At 34.6% G+C, this 21431-nt stretch overlaps 1 protein-coding gene across 3 annotated transcripts in view; it reads left to right on the top strand.

The window, feature by feature from the left end:
• CDK17 (cyclin dependent kinase 17) overlaps positions 1-21431 on the top strand; it is a 115856-nt gene that overhangs the window by 464 nt on the left and 93961 nt on the right. The gene's annotated exons all lie outside the window — the stretch shown is intronic.

The raw sequence follows: 21431 nt of genomic DNA on the forward strand, positions 1-21431 counted from the left end.
CCCCGCGACGCGGAGGAGGGGAAGAGGCAGAAAGTCCCCCGAGACACAAAGGTCCCCTCGGCGGGGGTGGAGCTGCGGGAGCGGGCGGCGCAGCCCCGAGGGGAAGGAAGGGGCGCGGGTCCGCGGGAGGTGGGCGAGGAGGCGGCGGCGGCCGCAGCGTTTCCAGCTCCTTGGAGACGCCGGGGGTGTGCGCGGGTGGGGAGCGGGAGGAGGAGGAGCCCTCGCGTGGGGAGCCGGCCGAGACAAAGGTCTGGGCAGCCTCCCGCTGGCGGGTCACACCCGCGTGTTGGTCAGCGCAGAGGTGGAGGGAAGGTGGGAAACCCAAAGAACCCAAAGATGGGGAGGGGGAGATGGGGGGCTGCCAAGTATTGTCGTCTTCGTCGCAGTTGCTTTTCTCAGGGTTTTTGTGCCCCTAGGTTTTGCTCCCCAACTCAGCTGGATAGCTCCAGATTTCGCTCCCTCCCATCACCCCCTCCCTGCCACATTGACTCTTCTTTGGTTTTCCCCTTGTTCTCCCCCTGCTTCTCACCCACTCCTTTTCGGATAAGCAGTATTTTGCCTTCAGCTTGGGGAATGTTTGTTAATGACAGGATGTCTGAGCTTGTTCTGACCGTGAACTGCCTTGAACTCCTCTCTCTTCCTCCCACCCTTTCCTTTTCTGGGACCTTATAATGTCACATGGCCATTAACAATTAGCTTTTCTTCTGCAAAAATGGCAAAAGCACTTGGCTGAAATCCGTGGCGCTCCTTCTTTATATTAATGTGTCCACTGAAGACACGTCATTGGTCATGGATTACCACCTTTGTACTTATTAGCCAAATTAACTTTTTAGATATGACAGTGTCAAATCTTGTTTTAAGTTTTGACTGTTCCTAGGGTCAGCAAAGTGTATCCCTTGGCAGCCGCTAGACCTTCTGTCACTTATTAGGAAATGCTTGACTTAGACAATTCTTTCCTCAGACTTTGCTGATTCTTTCTCGAGTCTTTGTTAAAGGATTTCTTTTAAAATTCGCTTGCATGAGAAGGTCAGGGTAACAAACCTGAGTTGCTGTATTTTAGACTTATTTTGTTGACCATTGGACAGAAGAAAATGAATGGGATTTAAGATCTTTGATGCCTTGAGTAAAGGAAAGTCTTCCTTGAAGTTAGAAGTAAGGATCAGCCACATTTTAAGAAAAAAATTTGCTAGCATTAATATTATTGGTTTTGTTCTGTTCTTGTTTTAGATTAAGTAGTTGGTTTATTAAATGTTGAGATGTTGCTTTGTTAATGAAGTCGTTTCAGTCTTTGTAATCCTAACATCTGCATATTTCCATAAACAATGGGCTGGAACAAAAGAAAAAAATGTGGCTATGTTTTAAGGAATAATTTTATTTTATGAGAGAGATTGTCGGAATGTAAAAGTGGTAACCTTTTATTTGGTAAATTACCTCATTGGCCAGGAACACTAATAGTTTAAATGCTGGGCTTCAAAGAAAATAGCTTAGTCTTTGAATTTAAGCAGTTTTTAAAATTACCATGCAAATATAATTTGTTATTGATTTTTTAACAGCGAAAATAAAAACATATTGAAATTTGAATGGAAAGGAAAGGAAAGCCTGTTTGATGTAGGGACATTACTGTTGATGTCGTAAGAATAGTCATATCTTGCTGTTTGTTGCCATTAAAATGTTGACACTATAAAAATTGTGAAAGGGATTTCAGTTTAGGGACCTGTCTCTGAATTGAGGGACTCCCTCAATTCTTTGTGAAATTAAGTCATTCATTAATAATTGATGTTTTATATATTTATCAAAAGGCCATATTGAGGATACACTGATTTTTTTCCCCCTACATATTTATTAGTGTCTAATTAGATACCTGAAGTTTTATTCTCACTAGAAGCAAATCTACCAAAAAGTTAACAAAGATTTCTGGATAGTGGGACTTATGCACGTATAAAAATACATTTATGTATTTTTCCAATTTTCACATTACTTTTACAATCAGTAAAAAAGTATATGAAGAATTAAAGTCTTGTTTAAAAAAAAGAATTAAAGTTTTGTTAATATCTAATTTGCCTGTTACTGAAAGAAGCTTCTATAAAATGTATAATTCTCATCCTTGGATTCAGGCCCACTAAAGTCACTTTTAGTGTTAGGTATTTGAAATAGTGCAGCTTGCCAAATGTACTCTGGTTACCTGAAGGAAAAAAGAGAGATACGTAGTAAGGAAAGATGAAATTAGAATAATTAATTCAGTGTATGGTAGCAATCCAGTGTGGTAGCTTTGTACACCAGCGATCTTGTTGTAATAAATCTTGGTTTTACAAAAATAGAAAAATTAGATTTTATTTTTTTCTGTAGTACAGAATAGCTGCATTAACTAAGCAGATTTTAAAGTACATAAGTGTTGATATATTTAGTTTTCAGTTACTGGTTTAGTCTTACGATTGTGGAGGAAAAAGATGGCATATAAAATTATTTACTCTATGAAGGCTTTTGTTTTTTCCCTTATTTTCAGCAATATTTTTCTCCTTTTCCTTTATTGGTGAAATAGTACTAACTAAAAAACTGCAAACATTTTATTGTGAACAATAGAACTCTGTAGTGGCTACTGAGGTAGATACTCAAAAGTGAAGATGATGATATTCCTTAATAAAAAAATTTTCCTATGAATACAAAATTTTTGCCCTGGTACTTTCTTTATTGTCTAATAGTACTGAATATTTATAGGCTATTACATTTTGAATTCATTACTGTTCTCTAGTCTTAATAAAAATTATAGCATCATGTCATGGCATTCATTTATATAGCTTTTATACTTCCATGATGTGTAATTACAATAAAAGTCTTGCTGTATTGTAGAAAAGAGACATTATATGTAAAATTCAGCTTGTAAGGTATTCCTTAGAGTATTTTATCTATTTTAAAAGTTGCCCCCTTTTATACATGTGAAGGAAACATGGTTTTAAGTTCTTTGAATTTTGAATGTTCTTTGAACTTTGAATTTTTGCTTAAACTTTATTTTATTTATTGGCTGCGTTGGGTCTTCGTTGCTGTGTGTGGGCTTCTCATTGAGGTGGCTTCTCGTTGCAGAGTAGGAGTGCTAGGCACGCGGGCTTCAGTAGTTATGGCACTTGGGCTCAGTAGTTGTGGCTCATGGGCTTAGTTGCTACTTGGCATGTGGGATCTTCCTGGACCAGGGATCAAACCTGTGTCCCCTGCATGGGCAGGCAGATTCTTAACCACTGCGCCACCAGGGAAGTCACTTTGCTTAAACTTTTAAGTGGAAAAATTATTTTAAATGCGTTTTGTAAACTGATTATGGCATTTTGCATTCGAAACGATGAAGATAAACAGTAGGTTTATGGAATTTTAAAATGTGTTTAAAATAGTATTTGTGAGGTTAAAAAACTGCCTGCAGTAGAAAAGCTGTTATAACTTACTAGTGTTCAGCCTGCAATGTTGGCAATTTCTTTGAACTGGTGGTGAGAGGACCTATTAGACTGACTTTAAAAAAATTTTCTGTGAGATATTTACAATATTAAGCCCAAAATTCTTACTGTCATTAGTGAATTCTTTGTCATTATTTTGCTCTGAGGCTTTTTTAGTTAGCAGTTACTTTTGATATCTGCAAAATATTTGACATGAAAAGAGGAATTGCCAAGAACCAGAAAAATGTATTGAATATATCTGAGTGTAGCTTACCTTTCCTAGTCTGTTTTCCTTCCTTTGTTGGCCAACTTAGAAAATCAGTAGACATCTACCAGTAAATCTAATAGGCTGGGTGCCTAAGTAATGTTATGGTCTGCAGTAACATATGATATTGAATCCGGTATTTAAGGAGGTAGATTTATGGATCTGTGACATATTGGGATAAGCAAAAGTTATCTTTATTTTGATTTTTTAATGTGTTAAAATTAGTTCACATTATTTGATTATGTGCCACAAAAGGGAAGATAGCCAGATACATATGGTGTACATTGCTTCAGTGTTGGGGAAAACTTGCCTTAAGGTAGATAAATTTTATATCTATATCTATACAGGTGTAAGTGCCTATTGGGTTTTGGTTTGATATTGCATATTGTAATTAAATAAAGTGTAATTTTTATCTTGTGTTTTTATTGATATGTGACTATGTACCACTGAAAAATGGAAGTATCAGACAAAATTGTACATTTTGGGTCATAATTTTTTGTATTAAAAACAGATCCTTATAATATAAAAATTGCACATCAGTATTGTTGATTATTATCTCTTATTCAGATTTAAAAAACAGAAGTTGTTATTGACTTGACCTAAGGGTAGTCCATTAAAGTGAAAAACAATGAAAGAAGATTTGCTTTCTTTTGTTTGTTGCCGTAAGTTTAAAAAAAAAAAAAAAGATTTTGTCAGCCTTTTAATAGCATGTTCTTGTTAGCGTAAATACTTTCAAGAATGCTCTGAATTTTGTATGCATATTTGTAAACAATGGGAAAAGGACCCAAGAATAATTTTTCTTTCACTATATTCATTACTAACTTGCTTTGGTCTTCTCATCATATATTTATTCCTGCTATTTTTACAGTTGATGGTTAATATTTGTTATTAGTGTGTGTTAATGTTAAATAATATAAACAAAAGTTGGTTAAAATTGGTGTTAATATTTGTGGAAGAATATCAGGTAACAACACTGAAGTTCTTATCACTCCAAATTTAGAGGCATTATCCTTTAAATTAGTTAATATATATTTTAAAGTATTTTATAAAATAAACTTTTTGAAGTATATACTTCTGGGTGTAATATTTTAATTACTGATTTGTATTGCTATTTCTGGTAAGAAGGAAGCTTTTCAATGATTTTTGAAGTAAGCTTTGGATTCCTTAAGCAGACCGTTAGTCTCTTGAGCCTGTCTTAATTGTTTTTAAGAAATGATCCTTTATCTGACTTTATTATGCTTAATAAATATGATTTTTCAATTAATTCAGAGATGTAATCAATAAGTACTTTTAAAGCATTTGTCATGTCCTCAGCATTGTGTTAGTTATTGTGCATATTATAAAAATATACTTTAATGGGTGCAGTAATGGCAACATTGGCTGTCTGGAATGTTCTGTCCTCCAGCACTTTTCTCATGTTTTACATGTTCCCTGGGCATTCTCATCCATATTTAGTGCTTTGTTCTTATCACCTATGTGCTGATGATCTGCACATCTTTGTTTCTAATCCAGACCTGTTTTTCTGAGTTCTTTTCTAGCCACTTCCCAGATATTGCCTCTTAGAGCTCCCTTACCAGAGCTGAGCTCTTTTATTGTCCCCTGCCTCCATTCCTAGCCACAGTGAATGCGCCACCATCAGCCTACTCACTTAAGCCAAAATCTTTGGCAGCTTTTTATGTTTTTCTATTATGCTCTTCTCCCCCTAGTCCAGTTAGTCACACCAAATCTTGTTAACTTTATATCCTAAATATCTTTTAGATTTATCTTTTTCTGTTGCCACTTTCACATGTCAGGATTTTGGAATGCCTCATCTGAATTACTACTTCTAATTTTACCCTATTTAAGTCTAACAGTTATTCATTCTTACTTTATATGTCTTTTTTTTTTTTTTTTGAAGTATAGTTGATTTACAATATTGTGTTAGTTTTAGGTGTACAGTGAAGCGATTCCATTTTATATATATATATATTTTTTTCTTCAGATTCTTTTCCATTAGAGGTTATTATAATATATTGAATATAGTTTCCTGAGTATTACTATATGTAATCTGTTATGTATCTGTTAATCTCATACTCCTCTAATTTATCCACCACCCCCTCTTTCCTCTTTGGTAACCATAAGGTTGTTTTCTGTCTTGAGTCTGTTTCTGTTTTATAAGTAAATTGATTTGTATTATTTTTTAGATTCCACATATAAGTGATATATGTCTTTCTTTGTCTTGCCTTACTTCACTCAGTGTGATAATATCTAAGTCCATCCATGTTGCTGCAAATGGCAATATTTCATTCTTTTTTTAATGGCTGAGTAATATTCCTTTTTATATATGCACCACATCTTCTTTCTCCATTTATCTGTTGATGGTTTGTGTCTGTCTTTTTATCCCTCTCTTCTTCTTTCTGTCCATCCAGCCATCGCATCCATGTCTGAAGTGCGTGCCTACTCTGTACTATCACTAGGAGTGATCGAAGCGCTAGGATACAAAGATGAGGAAACTGGTGTGTTGATGTTACAGTGCTGTGACACTTGCAGAGAAATTCCCATTTTTGAGGACAAATGTCACTTCCTCTGAAGTCTTCTTTGATCCATTCTGGCAGTTATGGTGATTTTGTTTTACCATTTATGCCTACATTTGTGCCTACGGTAGTACTTAATACATTGTAATTAATTATTTACAAATCCTCTACTCTTCTATCTGGCTCTGTGCTGTAGAGGGACCATGCTTTTTAAATTTTGGTATTCACCCCATATCATGTATTGTTTAATTGGGTGAACGAAGTGGTGGAATTAGAAACAACACTGAATTAGTAAATTAGGGTCAGCGTCAAGAATTAATTTCGACAGTGTAGAAAATAAAAAGCTATCAAAAGTTTTGAGTGTTGGTGCTACATGTAGGCAGTGTTTGTATGAGAGTAATCAGGAAGCAGTTGGTAGGCCAATTTGGAGGGGCAATAACTTGGGATTATTGGGCCTTTTAATTACTTGTTAGTGAAAATGGAGAGAAAAGGGGTGTAGTCTTCAAAGATTGTCTTTTAGACAGAATATAAAATTATAATATCTATATGTAAATAAAATATGTATTTTTTAAAAATATGTATTTCTGAAGGTCTAAAAACATTGGTCAATATCAAAAGTAATAAGATTTGGATAAAATTTCATCCTTAGTGAAATGAGCTCTTTAGCTGTATAGTACTAAATTCATTAACTAAAGTACAGAATTGCACTCAGAACAGGGCACTGAATGTCATTGCTGTTACCCTGATAGTTTATGCATACAGTTATCCAGGAGATATGTTTTCATTGGAATTACTGTAATTAAATAAAAACTGCTTTATGGTCTACTTTTAAAATTAAAGACATTTTATTTAGGTTTTTAAAATAGAGTTTTAAATTATATCTCTGATATAGTATGTTATAAAAACTAGATTTATTTGAGAAATCAAATTATAGCTTGATAACATCTTATTTGAAATGTGACATTTAAAAATGAGTTTTCACAATTTGTAAGATTCGATGCTTTTTCATATTCCTCAATTTATTATATAGTCTTAAGATGCTAAAAGTGTTTAGATCAGTTAAATTTTCAAGATCTTGATATATTTACCTATATTTTATCACTCCAGGAACAGAGGAGTCAGCATTGTATTTTGCAATAAGTTTTGCCCAGAAGTTTGTGAGCATGGATTTTTGCTACTCTTCCTTCTCCAAGTATTATTATTTACATTTCTGTTTTCCTCTGACCCCTTTTCTTTCCAAGAAGCCATAAAACGGTTGACATTTTATATTTTATGTATAATTTTTTGGAAAAAAATCTGCAATTCACTTCTATTATACAAAGTTTAGAATTGGTTATAGTTTTCATTTTTTTTCCCCATAAAAACTACTTCACTAATAACTGATAACTATGTCATCTTGAGTAGTTACTTAAACTCTTCAGGGTCAGTTTCTTCTATAAAATCAGGAATGACAGAATTTCATAGGATTGTAGAAATTAAATGATAGCTATAAAGCACTTTGCAAAGTACCTTGCGCCTAGTGAGCACTCACAGCAGTTATTTTTGTTTTTACTCTGTATTATAGTGGGAAAAACTTGGTTATGGTACTAGAATTGTTTTGCACATCCATTCTTTGAGGTTGATGAATGTCTGAATAAGTGATTCACAAGGACACTTGAATCAAAATCATCTCTGGCTTTTAAAACTATACATATCTCCTGGATTTTCTAATGTGCCTCTCCTACCGAGTTTGAGAGTCAGTGTGTTAGTGAGTTAGTGTTACTAGTGGGTGTATGTTACACCCTTTATGTATATTGGCAGGAGGGGAATAGTATAGACTAGTGGACTAAATAATGTAAGATAGTCATTGCTGTTTCTTATCTAATGATCATTAGGAATAAAACTGTCACAGTCTTCCTGATCACATTGATAAGCTTTTCCTTAGGGCCAACGAAAGTTTACTTGTAACCATTTGCCCTGTTTCCCTTCTTCAGGCCTGTACTGTACCATTTATTTGACATCTTAACAGTCTAGACAATATTTGCTTTCCTTCTTAATGACTTTTGTGTGCAACTCAGGTTTTCTGAAATCAAAATAGAATAACAGGTAGTACAACTTATCTATCAAAAGAAGAAACTGGTTTTGCATTTTTCCTCTGTCATAAAATCTGCTTAGATGTTTACTGTTTTCTTATTATGTTTTTGTTTATTATCATATGTTCTTATAGGTCAGTGGCCTTAACCTGAACCTCGGAAGCACTCTTGTTGATTAAAAAAAGAAAAATAGAACCTGTGTGTGTATAAAATCTCAAGTTCTGTCCCAGAGCAATTGGATACTCTGGGTTTGGATTTTTTAAAAACATTCCAAGTATTCTTGAATTTTAGAGTCATTGTTCTAGAATTTAGCAGTGTCAATTAAATTTAAAGTAAAGGCAAAGTGATTAAAACTTTCATCATTCCATCTTATTTTTTCTCCCTTTTAATTCTATTTTGGATTTCCTACTTTAATCGTGTTTGGGGGGGAGGTTTTCTTATTTGTTGTGTAAAAGTCTTCTGTTCCAGTTATTTTATTTACTTTTCCCTTTAGTGGATGTTTTTGTCTCGCTTTTTTAGTTTGTTTTGTGAAACAGTAAACAGAGGCACATTAAAATTTTCAACTTTGAGTATACATTGATTAGAATTGGCAGTGCCAAGCCAAAGGAGCTCTCCACCAAAAGGAGCTAGGGTGGAGGTTTTTTATAGAGAAGACATGCAAGCAAAGCAAGGAAATTATTTGATTGGCTGTAGCTTAAGTGGTTGCCTTATTTAGGAAAGCCTAGTTGGTTGGTTGTGATTGATTGTTCTTAAGTTTCATTTTCTCAGATTCAAGTGTATTGATTCTGGCTTAGGTTCTGGTTTGCTTACATAGACTGCCAAGACATTAGAGCTACCTTGGTCTAATGCCCTTCTTGTTTAATTACTTTAGTTTCTTATCAGTGTCTTACTGTTTTCTTTTTTTATGGTCTCAATTATTATGTTTTAAAAATTATCTTTTAAATATAAGAACATCAAATAATGTAGAAAATAGACTGTAATCTAAATTCCCTAATGTTAGTTATCATCTTCAAATAATTCCTGTCTTTTTTCATATATAGAGTTAAGTATTTTTAAGATCCCTTTTATAATGTAACATAAGTTTTTATGGTAATAATTCTTATGGCTACAATTTTCAGTGGTTAATCATCAATTCATCAAAAATTTAAACATTTCATTGTGGTTGATATAATTATTAAATTATTAAATTGTCACTTTTCATTTTTCAGTATTTTAAATTGTGCAAGAACAAACTCTAGCATGTGACACACCACCTGCATTTTACATTTCCTTAGGGTGGGATTCCTAAGAATTGAAATTCCCAAATCAAAGCCTGTGAACCTTTTCTGGTAATGCCCGTTGTACCAGTGCCACTAGTAATGTACCACATCTATTTTTAGTGATACTAATATTTTAAATATTTGCTTTTGATAATTTGTAGAAAGATATTGTATCTGAATTTCTTTGATTGTTACAATGTTGGTTTTTGGGTTTTTTCCTTCGCACCATATTGTCCCCTCAAATTGCTGAGGAGGAGACTATTACCATTGCCTGAATCCTTACAGTTTCTTTTTTCATTATTTTGTTATATTTTCTTTGTTTTATATTAAATTACTACATATAAAGTGGTTGTTTTTCTTGTTTGTTTTAAGTCAGAGGTAATTTGTTTTGGTGATTCTTCTATTCTTATACTAACTCCAGCTTATTTTAATGATCACTGCATCATAATATATCTTGCTATCTGGTATGGCAAGACACTGAATATTTTCTCCCAGTAATTTTGATACTATATATGTGTTTTTATTCTACTTTTGTAAATGACAAGTTAAAAAAAAGTAGATGTAGGTGTCTATTTTTTTCTTCAAAACTGGTCTCTCTACTATAAAATATGTCAGCACATCTATAAGAGTTGCATTAGGAATCAGACTAGACTTCTGTTTACTCATTGTCCATGTCATTGTACCATGTAAAGAGCATCTCAGTAAAATTAGGTAACTTATGATAGATTTTATCGATTTCATGCTCTCACTAAAGGTGGACTTAATAGTTATCCTGAAGAGAATGAGGGAGTGACATTTAGCCAACGGTATTAGGTAGACTTCTCAGAGAAGGTGATGCTAAAGATAATTAGCTTTACAAATAGAGAAGAAGGGAAGCATTTCCTAGGATAAGAGAACAGTGCGTAAAAAGGTATGAGAAAAGATTTATTTTTTTTATTTTTTAAATTTATTTTATTTTATTTTATTTTGAAAAAAGATTTATATTCTTTTAAAATAATTCTTATTCTCTACCAGCCTATTGTATCAATAGCAGAAACAGAGAAAAAGAGGTTGCTTATGGAGTTAGTAGTAGAAGATGAGATCAGAGAGGAAGATACACTAGCAAGGAGTTTGGATTTTATTCATAAGTGGAATTGAGCTATTGAACAGTTTTTTTTGGCAGAATGTAAACTTTTCTGTGGTGAAACTTTTGGGAAAGTTTTGTGAACAGCTGTGAATGAGCTACTTCTGAGTGTTGAATGGACAACTTTTTTTTGTGATGGTGGCCTCAAAGGATTACTTTCCTACTTTGGAAATACTAAAAAGAGCTACCTGTGCCCTTTTTTCCTGGTTTGGTTCACCTCAGAGATACGAAAATTATTCTACTGTCTCTTAGGAGCACTTGGACATGTGTTTTAATTTGCAAACCCTCTGTCATTTTTATCTTCCAATGAGGATATGTTTTCATATGTTAGAAATTGGCTTCACTATTTTACTGGGGAAATAAGAAATAAAATAGGAAATTTATAGCTTGTAGAAATAATAGATCCTTTTATTTAACTATGAATATCAGCATACCCGTCAATAATACAAATACTAATTCTGCCTCTGCAAATGATTTTATAGTTTTTTAGACTTCACCTTTTTACTAATAACATGGGTGATTATACAACACTTCATTTACAGTAGTTCAGTTAAGTTCTGAGAAAAGGCTAATTTTAGCAGCTATAAGTGCATTTCAGTGTTTTCATCTTACTAAAGCTTACAGTGAGGTTTTTGGTATATAATTGTCCCTAAGTGGGAGCTACCTTGTCTTGTAGTACTTTTCAGAAATGATTGTCTCCCTTCCCCACTCTTTCTTACTGCTTGAATTCTTAAAATCCTTTTACTTTTGTAGGCATTTTAAATTCCCTGTAAAAATTAAACTTAGATTTTTTGGAATAAGTAATGTGATAACAAACTCAGAAGTATGTAGAGAGAGACAGAGAAGTCTTGTTTCCTCTTTTGCTTTCTCCTTCCTGTTTTTCCTCCCACATCTTTTATAGGTAAACATTTCTTATAGCATCCTGCATATCCTTCCAGTGTTTCTTTTTGCAAATGTAAATCAGTGTATATTTTATTTTGGAGGTTTTTCCATATCTAAAAATCTTTATTTTTAACAGTTGTAGTACTTCCCTTGGATACATGGTCACTCAGTCCTGTGTGGATCCTTGGGTTGTTTCCTATTCTTTTGCTATTACTTTGCCAACTAAACAACATATATATAACATTTGCATAAGCAAATGTGTGATTCAGATTCTAAGAACAAGGATTTCCCTAAAATTCATATGTTGAAACCTAATCCTTAGTGTAATGGTATTTGGAGGTGGGACCTTTGGGAAATGCTTATGGCATGAGGGTGGAGTCCTCATGAATGGAATTAGCACCCTTGTAAGAGACCTAAGAGAGATCCTTTGCTCCTTCTGCTGTGTGAGGACACAATGAGAAGATGGCAATTGGTGAACTAGAGAGTGGGCTCTCACCAAATATGAATCTGCAGTGGCCTTGATCTTGGACTTCCTAGCCTGTAGAACTGTGAGAAATAAATTTCTGTTGTTTATAAGCCATCTAGTCAAGGCATTTTGTTATAGCAGCCTGAACAGACCGAGAGAGTGAACTTAAGCAGTTATAAATTACATTGATAATATGATGTGATGAGAATGACTTCATCTCTGTGGTCTTCCTCCCCCCAAATTATAACCCAGTCTAATCTTGAGAAAAACATCAGACAAATCTCAATTGAGGGATATTCTACAAAATACCTGAACAGTACTCTTCAAAACTGTCAAGGTCATCTAAAACAGCGAAAGTCTGAGAAACAGTCACAGTCTAAAGAAACCTAAGAGGATGATTATACTATAATGTGGTACACTGCATGGGATCTTGGAACAGAAAAAGGACGTTAGATTAAAAACTAATGAAATCTAAATAAAGGATGGATTTTAGTTAATTATAACTAAATTAACTAAAGTTTTGGTTCATTAATTGTGACAAACGTACCATACTAATATAAGATCTCACTAGCAGAAACTAGGTGTGTAGTGTAGGGAAATGCTATACTATCTTTGAAATTTTTCTGTAAGTCAAACTATTATAAAATAAGACTTAAAAAAAAAGGTGCCTCTGTAATTCGGTTAGATGTAGTCAAATTGCCATTTTTTTACTATCTGAATGTATGAGAGGCTTGTTTTCTTCTTCTTTTTTAAAAAATATTTATCTATTTAATTTATTTATTTGACTGCACCGGGTCTTTGTTGTCATGTGTGGGATCTTTTAGTTGCCTCATGAGGAATCTTTAGTTGCAGCATGCGAACTCTTAGTTGTGACATATGGGATCTAATTCCCTGACCAGGGATTGAACCTGGGCCCTCTGTATTGGGAGCATGGAGTCTTAGCCACTGGACCACCAGGGAAGTCCCTGTGGGTTGTTTTCTTATACCCTCACAAGCTGAATGTGTTGTCAGACTTGGAATTTTGTCCATTTTGTAGATGAGAACTGGTATAACTCAGACTATTGTGTTTCTCTCATTATGAATGACATCGAGGTTTTTTTTTTTTAATGTTTAATGGGCATTTTACTTGTTTTTCCTGTCTGTGAACTCTCATGTTCTTTATTTTTCTTTTTGGTTGTTGGCCTTTTTTTTTTCTTTTTTCTTCAAGATTTCTCTATAGGGAGAGATTAGCCCTTTATTTGTGATATGGGTTGCAAATATATATGTTTAGATTCTTTTTCTTAACAAAGTATTTATTTATTTATTTATTTATTTTGATTGCATTGGGTCTTAATTGTGGCATGAGGAATCTTCATTGAGGCATGTGGGATCTTTCGTTGTGGTGTTCGGGCCTCTCTTTAGTTGCACTGCGCTGGTTTTTTTCCTCTAGTTGTGGTGCGTGGGCTCCAGGATATGTGGGCTATGTAATTTGCAGCACGTGGGCTCTCTTGTTGAGGTGCAAGAGCTCAACAGTTGTGGCACACAGGCTTAGTTGCCCCATGGCACATGGAATCACTTCTCTGACTAGGGATTGAACCTGCGTCCCCTGAATTTGAAGGCGAATTCTTTACCACTGAACCACCAGAGAAGTACCTATTTAGATTCTTTATGATTTTTTTTTATGCAAATTTTTTCCTTTTTTATATTGTAATTTTTTTAATGTTCCTGGATTTTGAAATATAATTGGAAAAGTCTTCACCACTCCAAGATTATGAAGGAATTCATCCATATTTTCTTGCAGTACTTGTGGTTTCCTTTTTTTTTTACACTTAGATTTTAAAATTTGAATTCTTCAATTCCTCCCAATCATTGAGGCATTTTAAATGCTTAACCTTTTTTTTCAGATTGCTCCTGTATAAGCATATCTGTGGTCTTATAGGTACTTTAAATGATTTAAAGTAGAAGAAATGTTTATACATTTACTCTTGGTAGGTATGAAGTTTCAGCTTTCTAGAAAATGTATTAAGCATTTGATTATATCTTAATCATGGTTTAAAAATAATTTTACAATAATGAAGACTCCTTTAAAGCTTCTTTTTACTGTTATACTGTAGTATATTTAACAGTACTTTTTTCTTCTAGATTATTAGCATTGTGGATTATTCGTATATTAATTTAGTTTTTTCCCCATCCTGTTTCTCCTAAGATTCCAGTTTAGATTATTAAACCTTTCTGTGATTTATCTTCCATCTTCCTTAGACCTCCTCACTGGTTTTTTGGCCCCTTTGATATTAGTAATCTCTTTATTTGGTATTATTTTTAGAAATTTAATTAGTAGGCCAGTTAGCTGTTTTAACTCATTAAGTAACTGGAATCAATAGTGTCAGCAGATGTTGCCTAATGTAGGGTGGTGATTTCTTATAACATTTTATAAAGGTATTCATATTTTCCTCGTACTACTTGTGATGAAACTAGTATTTCTGAACTGAATTTTAACAGACATTTGAGAAGCTGTCTGGTAGTGCTCTAGAATGTTGGCTCCTAGAAAATACTACCCAAAGTAACCTGGTGAGTTTATTGCTTATGGTAGTAAAGGAGAAGACCACCTTTCCTGACTTCATAGGATCTGCTGGGGGAAGAGGGGTATGTGTATGGGTGAAAATGAGCAAAATTAGGAGGAGGAGCAAAGTTGGGATATTTATTGAGGATTTGGAATCTTTAATGCAGGTACTTCAATGCAGGAGCTTGATTAGAATTAGTAGGGATCATGATGTAATAGTTTAGGATTGATAGACTTAGCAAAGCAAGGGTTTTAAGATGAGATTTTTTCAGTCTTGGAAAGTTAACAATCATTTGCTGCTATTTATTGAAAAGTTGAATAGTCTGATGTTGGTTTATATGGGGTTTTGGGGAAGTTCCTGGAATGAACAATGAAGTTATTTGCAATTCTTATCTGCCTGGGCAAGCGTTTCCTGGAATAGTAAAGTCGCCTTGTTGAAGACAGCTGAATAGTGATGTTAATGTAGATTGTGAACTCCGGGTGCACATGGTTTCAGTTCTCAGTAGCCATTCAGAACCACAATAAGTTTGCAAATGTATTTATAAAAGGTCTAATTCTTAGGCCCATCTACAAAGACAATACATTCTCTTGGTGAGGGGTTTGACATTGAATTTTTTCCCCTGAGGAATGAAGCCTCTAACTTTGACAGTTAAGGTATCTGAGACACCCAGGTAGGTAGTTGGATATATGAGTTTGCAGCTCAGAAAAGAGAGAAAAGGATCAGAGATGGAAATTTGGGGAGTTAGTGTTTAGATTGAACCTTTGTGCCTAGGTGAGTTTGCCTAAGGAGGAAGCATAGTAAGGAAAATACTTGGGTCTTAAAGAGTTCTAGTGCCTAATGGCTATAGTGTGTGTGTGTGTGTGTGTGTGTGTGTGTGTGTGTGTGTGTGTGTGTGTGTGTGTGTGTGTGTGTGTGTGTGTGTGTGTGTGTGAAACAGAAAGAGAGAGGGAGGAGGGGGGACAGAGGGAATACACTCCTCCTACAGAGGTGTGGCCAGAGAGATAGAAAAAAAACAGGGTATTGTTTTGTGATCTCTGGAGGTGTGGATGTAAAGTAGTGAGGTCAGTACACAAAACCCTTTCATGCCTAAATGGAGAAAGATCTATTGTCCCCAGTGATGAATTTTCACTCAACAGTTCTGTGCATGTACGAAATATAAACTGTTCACGAAACTATTTATTCTGTCATGATGTTCTTCACGTAAGAATTGCCTAGTGGGCAATTCTGTGTGCAGAGTAGTTATTTGGAATTAAGAATATTTTCTTAAAAGTAATTTTACTATCTTGCTCCTACATTATCCCATAAAAGTTATTTTACCTTTCATTTTGACTGTGACTGAGGAAAGGAGGTCATTAGTGTGTAGCCTGCAATTTTATATACAGTACGTATATTTGCTGTTCATAATTCGGGAGGAAGTTACAGTTTTGAATGCCTACTATGTGCTGGGCACTATATATATATATATATATATATATATACACACACACATTCTAATCTATATCTCAGTCTTTTTTTTTTTTTTTAATAAATTTATTTATTGGCTAATTTGGGTCTTCTGTTGCTGCATGCGGGCTTTCTCTAGTTGCAGTGAGCGGGGGCTCCTCATAGCCGTGGCTTCTCTTATTGAGGGCTCTAGGCGCGTGGGCTTCAGTAGTTGTGGCACGTGGGCTCAATAGTTGTGGCTCATGGGCTCTAAAGCACAGGCTCAATAGTTGTGGCGCACAGGCTTAGTTGCTTCGCAGCATGTGGGATCTTCCTGGAGCAGGGATCAAACCTGTGTCCCCTGCATTGGCAGGTGGATTCTTAACCACTGCACCACTTAGGAAGCCCTGTGTCTCATATTCTTTTGAGGTAGTTGTTAATTACTTTCTTCAAAGAGGAAACCAAGATTGGCTTTCTCAGTGTTGTGCTTCTCACTCTCCCCAACCTCTATAAGAAAGAAAAAGGATTTTAACCTGTGTTAGGCTTACTCTTACTTTCTCCTACACCCAGTGGACTTCCTGTATGCTGTAAACCCTTCATTAAACAGTGCCAAATGTGTATCTAATTAACATTTTACCACAGGTGTTAATTAAATGTAGGGATATGTTATCTCTCAGCTTTTGAGATTGAGACTGAATGAATAGGTAGTAAGCAAAAATGAAGCAAAGAAGAGAGGATCTAGGCTCTTATAGTCAAGCTTTGATTAACTAGAATCTTTGATTAACTAGAATCCATTTAATTCCACTTAAGGGAAATATTCAGGTATTGTCAGAATTCCGCTTAATTTCAGGTATTATCATTTTAAAATATTTTTCTATACCCTCATAGGTAACCTTTCTTTGAAGCTTTTTTTTTGTCAATTTTTAAAAATCACTTTCTTTATGTATAGTCTTTTTTTTTTTTTTTTAAACATTTATTTGGCTGCGTAGGGTCTTAGTTGCATGGTGCTGGGTCTTTTAGTTGCAGCATGCGAACTCTTAGTTGCCCAGAATGTGGGCTCTAGCTCGATGACCTGGGGAGTGCAGAGTCTTAGCCACTGGACCACCAGGGAAGTCCCTGTCATTTTTTTAAAAGGTACATTTTACCCTCTTTTTCTTCAGTTGTGTTAATCTAATTTAGTGGTTTACTTATTTCTAGTATGCAAAGATTTCATAAATAAGTAGAATTAATGGAGTAAAAAATGCTAGAGACAAAATACAAAAACTTTTGGAAAATACCAAAATTGTAGCTATGGAGTTTAGTCAGGTGCAAATTTTCTTCTTAATCTTTTGATTGAAATCTTACACCCTGGCCTCTACTATAGATTTTACAAACTAAATTAAGTGTACTTGTGAATTGGCTTGTTGTTATGCTCCCTCCGTCTTAGGATTGGTATGTGAGCAGTTTCTAATTTTCCGTTTAGCAAGTAATGTGGCATAGAAGATTAAGTTTTTGGTTTTTTGTTTTGTTTGTTTTTTTCTTTTCTCCTCCAAAATTGCAAGAAGGCTTTTCTGAGGGTGATGATAGTTTTGAAAACTTGAGATCAACTGATACATGATTCAGCCTTCGGAAGATCCCTTTTGAGGGTATTTCCTGTATCTTCAAAACTAACTGACTACTTTATAAGAGTTTTTTTTTTTTTTTTACCCCCTAAACAGCCCTTTCCTTTGCCAAAGAAAAACTTTACCAGAGGTTGAAGAGTGCTGACGTTTTTAATGTCACTGTTGCTGAGGAAAGTTGGCCACTATCCAGTAGAATCTGTCTTAGGAAAGCTTTAATAAAGTGTTAATTTTTTTTTAAGTGATAAACTATTACTGTCACAAGTTACAGAATGACAAAATAGCACATTCAGTTATGTAGTTCAGATGTTTTTTGGAGAAAAAGGCTAGAAAGTTGCCTGCACACTTTTTTTTTAAACATCAAAAACAAGTTCATGTGTATCTTGTGCCAAGTATGCTAAGAACATTCTCTTGAAACCTACGTGGATATTTAGAAAGTAGGAGATTTTGTGAAATTTGTACTTTGAAAACATATACAAACAATATGTAACTTTTTATTTGGTAATTGAAAAATGTTTTGTGACGTATTATTTTTGAAGGGTATTGAAGTTTTATTCTTACAGTAGCCATAAGAATGTGACCTTTTAAATATCTAAACATAAATTTTATATAGTTCTCCTAAAATGATTTTTAAGTTTCCTACTGTTGGAGTTAGGAGGTAGTTCAAAGAGTGAATTATTAGCTGAGACTCACAGGATGTCTTTACATTAGTGAGGTCATTATGTGTCACCATGTGATGAAGTCTGACCTTTTCAGTTCTGTGGGTTGACATTCCTGTTCAGTTTATTTTGAGGTGATGTGGTATTATAGAGTCTTTTATGTTAATATAGGTATAAAGTATAGTTTTAATTTAGAAATGTATGATGAAGTAATTTGACTTGATACAACAAATTTTTTTTTTGGATATGAGTAATGTGACAAAGGTAGGGAGGGACACAAAGATATTTTAAAATGTTTCTGTCGTTAAGGAGTTTGTAATATGGTGAAACTCAGGAACTTTCCATTTACATAGCCCACTTATGCTGGTGAGTAAATCAGTTTATAAGACTAGATTTTAGATTTGAGGATTGGTTTTAAGTTTTTATTATTATTGTAGAAATAGTTTTGACCTCAGGAAGCCCCACCCCCACCCTTGCCTTAAAGATTCCCACAGACTACACTTGGAGAACTTCTGCTCTAGAGCAAAATGAAATTGGATCCTAATCCTGCCCTTGATCATCCTCTCTCAATTGGATATTCTTGGGGGCTATGTCTATTATTCTGTAGTAACTCACTGAATTCTAATTCTCAGATCTACTCCTGGCTGTCTTCTGTGAATAGCCTTGGAGCTGTAGGCTTTCATTCTTATGTTCCCTTCCCTCATGTGGAAATGACAAGACTTGCTAGCTGTATGATCTTAGGCAAATTCATTAACATTTTTGAGTCTGTTTTCCTCATTTGTGAAAATGGGCAGAGCAATATGTACCAACTCATAAGTCTTTCATGGAAATCAAATTAGATAATTAAAGTTATACACAGTCGTTAAAGTCTTATAGAACTTAGCAAAAAAAATGGTACCTGAGGTATGCTCTAATTTTAGGTCACTTCTTGTTTATAAGTTACTATAGAGAATGACTTTTTTTAAATTGCCCTCTTTTCTGTCCTGTCCAGCACTTATCTGGACCTTCCTTCTTAGAGTTAGGTCCTATGCAAGGAAATGGGATTTAAGAACATGAACAGCAAAACAACCTTCTTTCTCTGAAAATCAGTGTTCTTAATTTTGTACTTAAACTAGTTAGAAACAAATAGGAAAATGCTGTATAAACGATGTATATGAAGATTATGAGAGCATAATGTAGGGAATACTCTGTTCTGTCTAGGTAGAAGTAGAATAAGGAAAGGAAGAAGGATTAGTATGTGCCTTATTTCTCAAAAACTGATTTTTATAACTCCTAGAAGAAAGAAAAGCTATTAAGCACTCCGCCAATTCATATTTATTGAGTGAAGCAATGTGTTGAACCCTGTTCTGGGTGATATTAGTTAAAAGCGTGGACTAAGTAGGGTCTTAAACTACTTGGGTTCCAGCTGGCTTTCCTGCTTACTAGCTGTAACCTTGAGTGAGTTTTTAACTCTTCAGTGACTGAGTTTCCTTAGATACGTAAAATGGGGATAATTTAAATAATATTGTAGGGTTACTGTGATAGTTAAAAGGAGTTAATGTAAATAAAGCACTACTTTTCGTGTTACATAAAATTGGGAAAAGACATCATTTCCTTGATAATATTAACTTCTGGTAGGTTCACAGAGATCTTTTTTTTTTTATTTATTTTTTAAAATTTTTAATAAATTTATTTATTTATTGGCTGTGTTGTGTCTTCATTGCTGTGTGGGCTTTCTCTAGTTGCAGAGAGCAGGGGCTGCTCTTCTTTGCGGTGCGCAGGCTGCTCTTTGCGGTGCACGGGCTTCTCATTGCAGTGGCTTCTCTTATTGTGGAGCATAGGCTCTAGGCATGCAGGCTTCAGTAGTTATGGCATGTGGGCTCAATAGTTGTGGCTCATGGGCTTTAGAGCACAGGCTCAGTAGTTGTGGCGCACGGGCTTCATAGCTCTGTGGCATGTGGGATCTTCCCTGACCAACGCTCGAACCTGTGTCCCCTGCATTGGCAGGCGGATTCTTAAGCACTGCGCCATCAGGGAAGCCTGAGATCTTTTATTTCAAAAGGATTGCTGAAAAATTAAATAATGTGAAAGGTTAACTTTGTCTCTTTTTTCATTTTCTTTGTTATTGTTATTTAAAGCACATTTTATTACTTTGACTTGCACAAGAGGAGAAAATTGATAAAAGGCCAGATCTCTTAACAATTAAATATATTTTACCTAAACTCACATTCATAATCTTAAGTACTTTTTCCCATTGAGTGTATTATAAATGCCTTCTTATATGATGTTGCTGGAGAAACTTATGGGTAAGGAAGTACCTAGACTTAAGTCTCACTTATTGAGAGTAAAATTTTTCATTAATATCACTGGGTACTAGTCATTTTCTGTACATTTCTAATCATTTGCCAGTGTATAGGGACATAAACTTGTGAATTGCCTGGTTAACTTTACAGAGACTTGCTCATAGTTTTAATGTTGAGATTGATTTATTTGAACAAATCTTTCAAGTTGTTCTTGGTAAATTAAATTTTGGATCAAAACCAGTGTCAGGTTGAATAGTAAGCTCTAACAGCTATTGCTTTCTAGGGCAATGATTATTGATAGGTAAGAGGCTTTTGAACAATCAGTGAAAATTGTGATTAAATTTAATGCCTTCTGCTTACATGATAATAGAAAAAGAGTAGAAACCTTTCTCTGTCCTTTTGTGTTACTGAGGATGTCGGAGAGATAGTAATGCTAGTGAAATGCGTACACAGAGGGCAAATACACATTAGGGTTTCAGGAAAAGCTTAATTGGTGTTATATGCTTAAAACAAGCCTATAACTTGTTGGTGCCACTTGTTAATTTCCAGATAAAAAAATCAAATTTGAGTGTCAGAAAAAAAAAGTTTTATTTCCTCCTTGGTGAAAGAAGCCATATTTTTGGAAGCAATTGGAACCACAAAGAAGAGTCTATTTTGGACTCCTTGAGAAGCATTTCAGTGCTCCAGGCACTTAAAAAAATACATTAAATTGAACGTACTCACTCACTCACTGTAATTAAATGATGACCCCCCCCCCAGTATTTGAATAAAGTTAGAGTAACATACATTTTGGAGTTCAGTAATAATGAATTCATACCCATTTTACTGTCTCTTACTACTCGTGAGTTCTGGAGAGCCCTGGTGAGTACTGTTAGGTTTTCTTTCCTATTGATTCTTTACACACCTGATGACTTGGATTTTAATCACATATTCA

Source organism: Hippopotamus amphibius, chromosome 7 (genome assembly GCF_030028045.1).
Source record: "Hippopotamus amphibius kiboko isolate mHipAmp2 chromosome 7, mHipAmp2.hap2, whole genome shotgun sequence".
Lineage (NCBI taxonomy): Eukaryota > Metazoa > Chordata > Mammalia > Artiodactyla > Hippopotamidae > Hippopotamus > Hippopotamus amphibius.